The 13,149-nt window shown below is 52.3% G+C and overlaps 1 protein-coding gene across 1 annotated transcript in view; it reads right to left on the bottom strand.

Moving 5' to 3' along the window:
• The window catches only part of JAKMIP3 (Janus kinase and microtubule interacting protein 3), a 57,217-nt gene that overhangs the window by 23,655 nt on the left and 20,413 nt on the right, over nucleotides 1-13,149 (bottom strand). The gene's annotated exons all lie outside the window — the stretch shown is intronic.

The raw sequence follows: 13,149 nt of genomic DNA, 5'->3' as shown, positions 1-13,149 counted from the left end.
GCGATGTGCTGAGCAGAGGAAAAGAAACCTTAAGTCGCTAAACCCCCATTGCCCGGAGCACAGGGCAAAGTGGAGAGAGGAAGCCCGGTCAGTTAGCAGAAACCAACAGGCTGGTGAAAACACAGCCCCGTTAATACGCGGCTGGTCTCACATTTAGCCCCTTGCACAGACACCTTGGAAACATCTCTGTTCCTTCATCAGGAAGCATGAAAGCAAGGGTCTCCACACACAGTCCCTCTCAAATCAGTGATTTCAGCAGACGGTTTAGACCAGAAAGCTGACTTCCAGAAGAAGTCATCACACGCGCCACGTAGCATGGTCAAGCCAGACGTGGAGCTTCGGGATCCGCCCCAGTGGGATGTGCGCCGGCTTCCGCCGAGGGCGGGGCTGGATCTCTGAGGATGAAAACGCCTCTGAGATCAGTGTCCGCAGGGGCCTCGTGCTCAGCGCCTCTTAGTGCCTGAATGCCGAGGGTCTCAACCTGGGGCACGTTCCCGCATCTCTTGGTCCTGCTGTTTGGACTCAGAGGCCTGTCTGTGGAGGAGGCTCGGGTGGGTGCGTGGTGGGGTCGGACAGCTGAGGGGGGGACGCCCTTTGCCACGAGAGGCCCCCCACCTCACTCTGGAGGCTGCTTCCAGCTAGGGGCACAAATTCAAACCTAGGTAACGGGACAGCCAGGGATGGCTCAGCGGGCAGCCCTGCCTCTGGGGGCTGCAACCCTGCACACATGGCCCCCTTCCTGCAGGTCTTCCTGCTGTGCCCAGTCGGGGCCATGGGGTCCTGGAGGGCTGGGCTGCAGAGAGCGGGGGTCACGCCTTGACCCTCCTGGAGGGCCGGGCTGCAGAGAGCGGGGGTCATGTCTTGACCCTCCTGGAGGGCCGGGCTGCAGAGAGCGGGGGTCACGCCTTGACCCTCCTGGAGGGCTGGGCTGCAGAGAGCGGGGGTCATGCCCCATCTCTGCCTGTTTTGCCAGCCACACCCACGTCCATACCCAGTGGACCCTGTCCTCCCTGGAGCCCAGGACGGGGGCTTTCAAAGCTGACACGGAGTCGATCAGGACAAGTCAGTCGGCCCCAGCCACCTGCCCTCACCCGGACCGCAGCAGCGGCTTCCAGCTGGCCTCCCATGTCTACTCGTGCCCCCATCCCCGGCCCCGCAACACAGCCAGGGAATCAGATCTCGCCACTCCCATGCATCCCCGGATACCAAGAGCAAGATTCAGAGTGCTTGCTGGAGGCTGCCCGCTTCCACAGGGGCTGCCCGCCTCCCCCAGCCCCACTCCCTGTTGCATGGGTATGAAAACCCGGGGGTCCCTGGGACAATGGGTCCCGAGAGAAGGGGGCACAGGAGGACGCTGAGGCAGGAGCACTGCTCCTGCCTGGGGGAGAGGGCGCCCTTCTCAGACCATCACCCCACCCCCAGCACGGAGCAGGCTCAGAGTGGGTGCACAGAAGCAGGGGGGCCTGGGACTCACGCTTAGCAGCGCTGGGTGGCGTGAGGCGCACTGGCATGGCCTAACCACCGTCCCCTGAGCTGAGGCCCCCTCCAGCTCCTATGCCTCACGACGCCCATCAGGGGTCACCATCAAGCCCAGAACGGCAGCCGCCCCCGGGGACCCTCCCTCCCCGCTCTGGACAGGTGAGCTCATGCCTGCCCCGGGAGGCCCGCTCCCCAGAGAGTGAACAAACAGCGGAGTGTGAGGCAGCGCCTGGTTTTGCCCGTCCTTTTTGGGTTTATAGGATTGTTAGTAGCCGTCTGAGCTGGTAATTTAGTGAGTGCCCGACAGACATCCCCTCCTGATTCCAGAACGGCACAGCTCGAAGGTGCCCGAAGCTGCTCCTGGGCTGAGTCCACCCCCTCCCCGCCTGCAGCAGGCAGCCCGGTCCTCAGAGCGGGTCAGCAGCCCAGTGTGGGTGGGATGCAGGGCACGTGCCTGAGCTCGGCGAGGATGTCAGAGTGGACGGCTGCTTGGCTTCCACTTTGATAGGAGCCACCCCCCACCCCAGACTGAGCTCTCCTGGGACACCATGCAGCTGTCCAGGGCCACCTGAGGGTCCAGACCCCCTTCTATAAAGTCCAGGGAGCTAGGCCGCAGAGCTGTGGGGGCCGCAAGAACAGCGGGCGTGGCCTCACTTGGGGTGTCACCTCCTAAGGTCCCACAGATGCTCTGATGTGAGCCCTCAGGGAGAAGCCCCAGGGAGTCCCTTCCTCAGGAGGGGCCAGCTTGCAGCCCAGCTGGCCTCCCGGGTTCTGTCTGGATGTACCGGCCGGCTGCCTGTTCCCACCCTCCACGCATCTTCTGTCTGAGACTTCTGTGCCCTCACCTCTGGCCAGCACCCAGCGTCCTGGGGTCAAAACAGGGACCTAATTGTCCACAGCTGGCCTGGCTCCGCCCAGTCATCCCGCTCCTGCCCACGCCTGGTCCTGCAGGGGCTCAGCCTCAACCTCACCAGGGCCAGCCCACTGTCTGCTGGCTCTGTGACGTGGCCACAGATGACCACAGCCTCCCCTTTGGACCCTGTGAGCTGCACCTCAGAAGACCCCAAACAGGCCAGAGCCCCAGGGTGAGGGTCAGAGCGGCTCGGATTAGCAGGTGGGACCCAGCCCGAAAGGCCAGCCACAGTGGACACGCTGCTGCCTGAGATCCTCTTGCTTTTGGCCACTTGGGGGTTGTCACGTTCTTCACAAAGTGGCTGCTGTGTGTTGAGGTCCACTCTCTCTGGACCCCTCCCTACCGGGCCAGCTGCCTGCACAGCTGTCCAGGCCGGGTCCCTGCTCCCACGTGCAGGAATTCAGCCCCAGGTTGGCCAAACGCAAACACACCAGCATCATGCTGAGCAGAGCCCCTGTGCTCGGGGTGCCGGCAGCTCGTGGACATGGAGGCCCAGACCTCCCTTCATGCTCCTTGGCTTCCCGTTCAGGCGGCCCCCGACCACCATGCTCCGTCCTTGGGCTGGGCCACAGCTGGGCTCCCGGGCTCCCCCTTACTCGGCTGCAGCCCTGTGTGCGCACTGGCTGCTGCACAGCTGCTCCTGGCTGCAAGTGCCCTCACACGCCGGGTTCTGAGTCCAGCGCTGGGCAGTGCCAGGGATGGGGAGGAGGGGACGGCGTGTCCCACAGGCCACTGCTCCATGGAGCACCAGTTGACCCCTGACCTCTCAGAGCCACGGACCCTCCTCCCAGGTCCAGGGAAATTGTCACCACCCCCCGGGAGGGCCCGTGCCATAGCCTGGGAGATACCAATGCTTGGCTTGATGGCTGTAAGGAACTGCGATTATCAAACATCGTCCGAGGTGGTCACAGCCAGGTCTCTCCACGGGGGGGCCCTGAGACCCCTGTCAGCACGGTCACCCCCAGCGAGGAGTCAGTGGACCTCACCGTGCAGCCGTCGTTCTCGGCTCTGGGCCCATGCCCCTCCTCTGGCCCTAAGCCCCCTGACCCCCACTGGCCCCGCACAGCCCGCTCCCCCTCCAGGCCACGCCTGACCCCGGCCGGCCTCTGGACCACGTCCTCCATCTGCCACTTTTGCCTCCACTCCCCCCTTTCCAACCTCCCTTCTGAAAATCCCCCAGCACCCCAACTCCAGCCGAGACCGTCCCATCTCCCCAAAGTCACCCCAGATGTGTTCACACGGTGGGGCCGGGTGTCAACCTGAATTCACTGCCAGGTCCAGGGCCAGGACGCTCCCACCAGCAGGAGCCTGAACGGGAAGGCTGAGCAGGTGCTGGGCCTCCATCGGCTGAGAGGAGGGGGCTCACGGGAGGCGGGAACTGGCACTCGCTGTGGCCCCCATTCTCCGAGCTCCTCCTGTGTGCTGGGCCTGCGGCTGAGACTTCACATGTGTTTTTCATTATTTGCTGACATGGCACAGAAACAGAGCATTGATTTATACTGATATATAAGGAAGCTGTTAACAGAGTAGCTCCTAAGAGTTCACATCATAAGGAAAATTCTTAAAAATTTTTTTTTTCTTTTTGTTGTCTTTACACCAGCTGATGGATGAAACTGCTTGTTCTTCTGTCGCTGTCACTTCCCACTCTGTGACCCCATGAACCGCAGCACACGAGGCCTCCCTGTCCTCCACCATCTCCCGGAGCTTCTCAGACCCATGTCCACTGTGTCGGTGATGCCATCCAACCATCTCATCCTCTGTCGTCCCCTTCTCCTCCTGCCTTCAATCTTTCCCAGCATCAGGGTCTTTTCCAATGAGTCAGTTCTTCGCATCAGGTGGCCAAAGTATTGGAGCTTCAGCTTCAGCATCAGTCCTTCCAATGAATATTCAGGGCTGATTTCCTTTAGGATGGACTGGTTGGATCTCCTTGCAGTCCAAGGGACTCTCAAGAGTCTTCTCCAACACCACAGTTCAAAAGCATCAGTTATTCAGCACTCAGCTTTCCTTATGGTCCAACTCTCACATCCATACATGACTACCGGAAAAACCATAGCTTTGACTAGACAGACTTTTTGTTGGCAAAGTGATGTCTCTGCTTTTTAATATGCTTTCTAGGTTGGTCATAGCTCTTCTTCTAAGGAGCAAGCGCCTTTTAATTTCATGGCTTTAGTCACCATCCACAGTGATTTTGGAGCCCAAGAAAATAAAACCAGTTACTTCACTTTTTCCCCATCTATTCATCATGAAGTGATGGGACCAGAGGACATAATTTTAGTTTTTCGAATGTTGAGCTTTAAGCCAGCTTTTTCACTCTCCTCTTTCACTTTCATCAAGAGGCTCTTTAGTTCTTCTTCACTTTCTGCCATAAGGGTGGTGTCATCTGAATATCTGAGGTTGTTGATGTTTCTCCCGGCAATCTTGATTCCAGCTGTGATTCAGCCAGCCCGGCATTTCGCATGATGTACTCTGCATGTGAGTTAAATAAACAGGGTAACAATATATAGCTTTGTCATATTCTTTTCCCAATTTTGAACCAGTCTGTTTTTCCTTATCTGGTTCTAACTGTTGCTTCTTGACCCATATACAGGTTTCTTAGGAGGCAGGTAAGGTGGTCTGGTATTCCCATCTCTTGAAGAATTTTCCACAGTTCTTTGTGATCCACAGTCAAAGGCTTTAGCATAGTGAATGAAGCAGAAGCAGATGCTTTTCTGGAATCCCTTTGCTTTCTTTTTGATTCATTGAAGGTTGGCAATTTGATCTCTGCTTCCACTGCTTTTTTTAAACCCAGCTGGTCCATCTGGAAATTCTCGGTCATGTACTGCTGAAGCCTAGCTTGGAGGATTTTGAGCATAACCTTGCTAGCATGTGAAATGAGCACAGTTGTGCGGCAGTTTGAACATTCTTTGGCATCGCCCTTCTTTGAGATTGGAAAGAAGATTGACCTTTTCCAGTCCTGTGGACACAGCTGAGTTTTCCAAATTTGCTGACATTGCACAAAAACACAGCACTGATTTATATTGATATATATGAAAGCTGTTAGCAGAGTAGATGTTAAGAGTTCTTATCACAAGGAAAAATTTTTTAAATTTTATTTTGGCTTTTCCTCTTGTTGCCTGTACGTGAGGTGGTGGATACTAACTAAACTCACGGAGGTGGTCACTTCCGCACGGGTTAGTCAGACTCCATGCTGTACACTTTACACCTACACAGCGATGTAACTTTGTCAAGTATATCCCAGAAAAGCTGGAAAAATTACCGTGTGTATTCTGTGACATGACTGGGCTTTGGGAACAGTGGCTGAGGTGGACGGAGGTGGGGCCGGGGACGCTGGGTCCTGATACCTGTCTGGGCAGCGTCTCAAGGACCGGCCTCCAACAGCGACGCCTGGTGGAAGGGGCGGGAAGTGCAGTGGGTGGAATGGGAGCTACACCCGGTTCCCTGCCCACTGGACTAAGAGGGAGGCGGAGCTGTGGGCCTCGGGCAGGGGTGGGCCTCTCAGAAAAGAAGCACTAGTCTTCTTGCTGTCAGGCATGTATATCATCAGTGATACATGTATAATATGTGTGTGTGTGTGTGTGTGTGTGTGTGCGCTTAGCCACTCAGTTGTATCCAACTCTTTTGTGACCCCATGGACTGTCGCCTGCCACGCTCCTCTGTCCATGGGATTTTCCAGGCAGGAATACGGGAGTGGCTTGCCATTTCCTTCTCCAGGGGATCTTCCCAACCCAGGGATTGAACCTGGGTCTCCTGTACTGGCACGTGGATTCTTTACCATCTGAGCCACCAGGGAAGCTCATATGTGTACGTGTGTGTGTGTGTGTGAATATATACACATATACATATACACACATATACATGAAACTAAAGGAGATTCCCCACAAGGATTATGGATTCTAAAGGGAATAACTGCAAAAGACTCTAAGCAAAACACAAAATTAGTTCCTTTTCTAGGAGTGCTGGAGCCTTGGAAAGCTGCCTGATCCCACAGAGGTGCTTGCCTTCGTCTGTGACTAGGCCATCCTATGACTCTGAGGAGAGTGTTTTCTCCCGGTGTTTACCTGGAGAAAACTGTTAGCAATGCAAACGCTTCCTCCAGGTCAGTTCAGTTCAGTTGCTCAGTCATGCCCAACTCTTTGTGGCCCCATGGACTGCAACACGCCAGGCCTCCCTGTCCATCCCCAACTCCCGGAGTTTACTCAAACTCAAGTCCATTGAGTCAGTGATGCCAATCAACCATCTCATCCTCTGTTGTCTGCTGGGAGCAGGAGCTCCACCCATGACAAAGGTCATGAGGAAGGAGACTCGGCATACGCAAAGGCGTATTTATGGGGGGCTGTCCCCCACTACCTCTCTCTGAAAAAAGAATTAACTTACAGCTCCAGTTAATAAAGTTCCTGGGTGTGATGGTGTTTCAACCTACAAACTCCTTTGGAAGTCCTCTAGCCTGCCTGAATAGGTTTTTCCGGCCACATGTGATTGCTCAGAGCCTCCCAACTGTGAGAGGCATGAGATGTTCTAAACTGTTTAAATACAGATTCTTTTGAGCAGTTAAAAGATTGATTAGAAATTGTATTGGTGAAGGGTTTTTCACTTGTTGGGCCAATGTTTGCTGCTAAGTCTCCATATCCCTTACCTGCTGTGTCCCTGGCAGTGTATTGATTAATATGATTGGTGTAAGTGGTAGCTTTAATGTTTGTAACCTGGGACCCTTGAGTTAATTCTTTTTCTTGTTATAGCCCACCACACCTTTGCCCTATAGGAATGCAACTTTATCTAATGCTTTTGGAGGGTGGCGCTTGACTAATCACCTTTAGAGAAAAATAAGTTTTCTGAAGAAAGGGTCTTAAAATGTTAACAGGCCTCCAGGCCAGAAGATGATGCAAATCACCTAAACTTTTGTATATGATAAGTTTGCAGGAAGAAAGCCTGGCTTACTGCATGACTACCCCTTCCTCCATTATCCTCTATGCATAACTTAAGGTATAAAAACTACTTTGGAAAATAAAGTGCGGGCCTTGTTCACTGAAACTTGGTCTCCCCATGTCGTTCTTTCTCTCACCTTCTGGCTGAATTATTCAGCCTCTTTTCTCCACTGAATTTCCTCACTGAGCTATCCTTATTTAACCACTGTTTATATCCTTAATTAACGTTTAATTAAGCAATTGTTTCCTGATCGCCGATGCCGTCTCCCTTTCGAATTTCCTGGATCCACCGGGGCTGGACCCCGGCAGTCGTTCCCTTCTCCTCTTGCCCTCAATCTTTCCCAGCATCAGGGTTTTTTCCAATGAGTCAGCTCTTCGCATCAGGTGGCCAAAGTACTGGAGTTTCAGCTTCAGCATCAGTCCTTACAATGAACACCCAGGAGTGATCTCCTTTAGGATGGGCTGGTTGGATCTCCTTGCAGTCCAAGGGCCTCTCAAGAGTCTGCTCCAACAACACAGTTCATAAGCATCAATTCTTCGGTGCTCAGCTTTCCTTATAGTCCAACTCTCACATCCATACATGACCACTGGAAAAACCATAGCCTTGACTAGACGGACCTTTGTTGGTAAAGCAATGTGTCTGCTTTTGAATATGCTGTCTAAGTTGGTCATAACTTTCCTTCCAAGGAGTAAGCATCTTTTAATTTCATGGATGCAATCACAATCTGCAGTGATTTTGAAGCCCAAAAAATAAAGTCTGACACTGTTTCCACTGTTTGCCCATCTATTTACCATAGTGATGGGACCAGATGCCATGATCTTCGTTTTCTCAATGTTGAGCTTTAAGCCAACTTTTTCACTCTCCTCTTTCACTTTCATCAAGAGGCTCTTTAGTTCTTCTTCACTTTCTGCCATAAGGGTGGTGTCATCTGCGTATCTGAGGTTATTGATATTTCTCCTGGCAATCTTGATTCCAGCTTGTGCTTCTTCCAGTCCAGCGTTTCTCATGATGTACTCTGCATATAAGTTAAATAAGCAGGGTGATAATATACAGCCTTGACGTACTCCTTTTCCTATTTGGAACCAGTCTGTTGTTCCATGTCCGGTTCTAAATGTTGCTTCCTGACCTGAGTACAGATTTCTCAAGAGGCAGGTCAGGTGGTCTGGTATTCCCATCTCTTTCAGAATTTTCCACAGTTTAGTGTGATCCACACAGTCCAAGGCTTTGGCATAGTCAATAAAGCAGAAATAGATGTTTTTCTGGAACTCTCTTGCTTTTTCCACGATCCAGCGGATGTTTGTGGCCTTGCAAAGGATCTTTGCCAGGTAGGGAACAGAAACCAATTCTGACCAAATCCTTGTTCGAATCAGTTGTAGCATTTACTTGTTTCTCGTAAGTCACTGATTTAAATAAAATTTTTGACATGTATTCAGTGCATATTTTTACAACCATCATGATTATACCCTCTGTTACAATTTGTCCTCTAACAGTTAGCTATGATTCCAATAAAAATTTCAATGTTTTTTTAGGAAAAATGGTTCTGAGGTTTCCATGGAAGCCTGAAGGACTGAATCTTCAAGAAGAACACAGTGGGAGGACTTGCTACTCAGAAATTCAGCTGATGATAAGACTGGAGTGTTTCCTATAAAATAGGCTTGAAATGGGACAGATGATGGAAAAACACCCTCTCATTTAAGAATAGTTAATGCATGGCAGAGGACTGGGGGGCAAATTGTCTTTTTAAGAGCTGTTATGTGACATTCCTGGCTGTCCAGTGGTTACAACTCAGAGCTTCCACTGTAGGAGGCATGGGTTTGGTCCTATATTGGGGGTTAGTGGGTGGGAACTAAGATTCTCCACACCATGCTCCATGGCCAAAAAAATTTAAAAAGAGTTGCCAGAACAACTGTATGTCCATATGGAAAAAAATATAAGCGGGCCTCTGCCTTACATATCTCACACACACACACTCATACACACACACTCACAGACACACACACACATGATGCAGCAGGGCTGACTTGTACATGAAGATGAAACTATACACTTTGAAAAACATAAATCTTCATGCTTCAGAATAAAAGAATTTCTTAAACAAGACACAATGAGCACCAACCCTAAAGAAAAAGCCTAATAAATCAGACTGTTCTAGAATCTAAACCTTCAGCTCACAAGGCACCATCACTGAGGACACAGAAAGCCCGTGGAGGAGGGGAGACACTTAGTCACATTTTAGTGTAAACGTTAGAGGCAGCTCGTCCCTGCCTGCAGAGCAGCCTTCCGGGCTCTCACAGACCCTGCGTGACTCTTCATGCTGATCTGGGGAGAAGTGCCCCCGCAGGGACCCTGGTTCTCCCGTCCACGGACAGGGAGCTCCTCTCCACTTGGCTCATCCTCAGTCGCTCTCAGCCGTGTTGTGTGCCCACATTTTCAGTGTACAAGCCTTGCACGCCTTTTTTAAACTTGTTCCCAAATCTTTTATTGTATTTTTTATGCCATTATGAGTGGAATTTTTAAAAGTTTCATTTTGGACTGTTGCTTGTATATAAAATACGACTGAGTTTCGCATGTTGTTTCTGTATTTTGAAATCTTGCTGAACTCATTAAACAGTTCATTTGGGGGAATTCCTTAGCGTGTTCTACCTACAAAGTCATGTCACCCACTGAAGACAGTTTTATTTCTTCCGTTCCAATCTGATGTTTTAAAATTTCTTTCTTTGGCCTTAGTGCCCTGACTTGAATTCCTCAGTGGAAAAAGGCAAAAAAAAAAAAAAAAAAAAAAAAGATGAAAGGAAAAATGTCCCCAAGAAAATGGCAGCATCTCTTCCAGTTCACCTTAAGGTAAAGCCCTTGTCACTCAAGGACACCCTCCAACATGAGAGACAGCAGCTGGGATGAAACGAGGCAAAAGAGGCTCTGAAGTAGACAGACAAAGAAGGGACAGAGACAAAGCTGTAAGATAAATGTAAGTGCTGCGTTTCTTATATAAGAAATGTAAGTATTATACTATTCTCAGGGAAATAAGATGATGTTACATCTATGAGTAACAGGGGAATGACCAAACTTTCAGAGAACAAACATTTGGAGGATTAAATTATGAAGGCAGAAACAAAAATATTAAGCAGAAAAGTTAGATCAGAAAGTCAAGGGCATTTCTTAGAAAGTAGAACTGAAAGCCAAGGCTGGAGAGAAAAAGAAGAGAAGCAGCGTATCAAGTCCATGTCCCAACGTCTGGCTAATGGGGTTTCTGGAAGGAAGAGAGGGAGAAGGAGAGGAAGCAGACAGAAGAACAAAGCTTTCCTGAGCCGAGAGACATGAGTTTCCAGTTAGAAAGTGTTCCTGACTGCCTGGTAAGCTGGGTGAACCAATACTTACACTAAAGACACATCAACCTAAATCAGTGAAGCTCCGAGCACAGGGACAGCGTTCCATAACTTCTGGGGAAGGATGAGGAAGGACCAGGAATCAGAATACCATATAGTTTCTTAAGACCAACACTCAGAGTCAGAAGACAATGCAGAAATCCCTTCAAATTCTAATAAAATTTTCCAACCTCTAATACCACACTGAATTACAACATCCACTGCGAGTGTGATTAGACTAAAAACTCCATGCACACAAAGTCTCACAAAATACATTTCCCTCCTTCTGTCTCCAGAAAGCGATTCGAGAATATACTTTCCCCCAGTTGAGAAACATTCATCCAAGAAAGAGGAAGGTAAGGGAGGGGTCTAACACAGGAGGGAGGGATGGTTTCCCAGGTTGGTGACAAAGGGAATTCAGGATTCGGGCTGCTTTAGGAAACCAGTCTGTCCAGGGGAGATGTGAAGAACGAGCGCTCCAGGAAGGATGTCTCAGAACACAGACATGGGCAGGATTCCTAATGCTTTACTGTATTGACCAGGGATTCCTTCCTCCAGAAATTCAGGGGTGTCGCAAAAAGTTCGACTCGATTAAAGCAACTTAACACCCGTTCACTTGAAAATTAAGCAAATGGAAAAAATTAATTTGATGGAAAACAAAAGTGTGTACAAGAGAGGTTGTGGGCCACGGTGAGTCTTTCATGAACGTTCACAGAGCAAGTGTAACACGAACAGTAAATGTTCATTTCAGCCCCGACGGAGCAGCAAGCCTGTCCCGACAGCCTTCTCCCTGGCTCGTGCTCCACCTCCCAGGCACAGGAACCAGAGCAGGAAGGGCCCGGGGAGTGGGCGTCTGGGCACCTGCTCCCTCTGCTCCTCTACTGGGCCGAGTGCCCCCAGAGCCACCCTCTCGTCCGAGGCCCTCGCCCACAGGGGCAGCACCTGCCCTGGCCCCTTCCCTGGGGCCACAGCCGGGCCCACCGGGGTCCCTGGGGCCCCGCAAAGCTGCCCTCCCTGTCTGGGGTGTGCTGTGTGTCCTGCTGAGAATGGGACTTGGTGGGCGGGGGGCTAATGGGGAAACAGAGGAAGAGCTAAACCTGAGAATCAAGAAGGGGAGGTGCAGGCACATACTGAGGGTTTGGAATAAAACTCGGAAGAATCAGCTAGAACTGCAAGTGGGTCCCTCTGGGGAGCCCAGGTCAAGGTTGAGGACTACGGTCGGTTCTGTCATGACCCTGTGCTTAAGGAAATCGGGCCATGAGCCTCCACGATGAACACCGAGGCCAATCGAGGTGATGGAGAGAGTGTGGATTTGGGCAGTGGGTGCTGACCTGGTGCCAACACACGGCCCAGAGATGAATGCAGAGTTGAAAGGGAGAGTGTGGAACAGGAGACATTCCGGAAAGGGGGAGGGGGCCACCGGGGGGGGGGGTGGTGTCTGGGCCCCGCACGCACAGCGTGACAGCCTGTGCTTGTCCACAGCCCCCAGTTCTGTGCCCTGCGTCCAGAGTGACCGCAACGCTTCTGGGAAATCAATACGGTGGTCTTTGGAACCCAAAAGCCCAGGAGGCTGGGAGAGGGCCTGGGTGCACGGCCGTGCTGGAGGAAAGCTGCCTGCACCCCTCCAAGGGGTATCCAGGGGTCCCCAGTGTGGCCAGCTGCAAAGCCAGCTGCGTCCTGATGAAGTGCCTGGCAGGACTGACGGGCTTATTTCCCCCCAGTCGCCAAGGAGGTCCAGGCTCCAAGGAATGAGGAGAATCGAGTGGAACCCCCCACAACCTTTGAGCGCTCTCCACAGCCTCTCCTCACAGGGGCTCGGGAGCATCAGGAAGCTGCTCTTGGGAGCCAGGGGATGCACAGAGTTCCTGACCTGCGAAGACCCACTCCTTCCCAGACTGCACAGCTCAGGAACGCTGGGATGGCCCTGGGCGGGACCCTTGCCTGTAGGCCTCTGATCTCCCCTCTCTGGGTCCAGGGAGCTCACTAACTGCAGACCCTCCTGGTTATGGACCCGGAGCTTATGTCATCCAACTGGCCCCTGCATGCCTTGAGCTTAACCTGGGGCTGCAAGACGGGGGACCTTTCATAAACCCTCTTTTGGGGGACGGGGGAGGCCCCCTCGTGGGCGTCTGGTTCTGACCAAGCTGGAAATGGGAAGGAAAGCTGGGTGGGGTGGAGCGGGGAGGACTGCGGCTTCCTGGGCCCTGGGCCACTGACTGGTGAGTTCTGAACCGCATCCTGCTGTTTTCAGCAGCCTGGCCTCTCTGGAGTCCTCAAACCAAGAGCAGAGGTGCGAGGCGCCCTGGGCCCCTGTGCGGGCGCAACCCGCCTGAGAGCAAAGACAAAGCGCTGCCCCGCCTGCCCGGCCGCCATGCGTCCCTTCCCCAGCCCCGCCCCGCCCCTCCCCGCCCCTCCCCTCCCCGCCCCTTCCCTCCCGCCCCGCCCCTTCCCAGTCCCGCCCCAGCCCCGCCC

The sequence above is a fragment of the Bubalus kerabau genome, chromosome 22, assembly GCF_029407905.1.
Source record: "Bubalus kerabau isolate K-KA32 ecotype Philippines breed swamp buffalo chromosome 22, PCC_UOA_SB_1v2, whole genome shotgun sequence".
NCBI lineage: Eukaryota > Metazoa > Chordata > Mammalia > Artiodactyla > Bovidae > Bubalus > Bubalus kerabau.
Note: the sequence above shows the minus strand (reverse complement) of the source record. Positions and strands in the feature narration are given on the sequence as shown.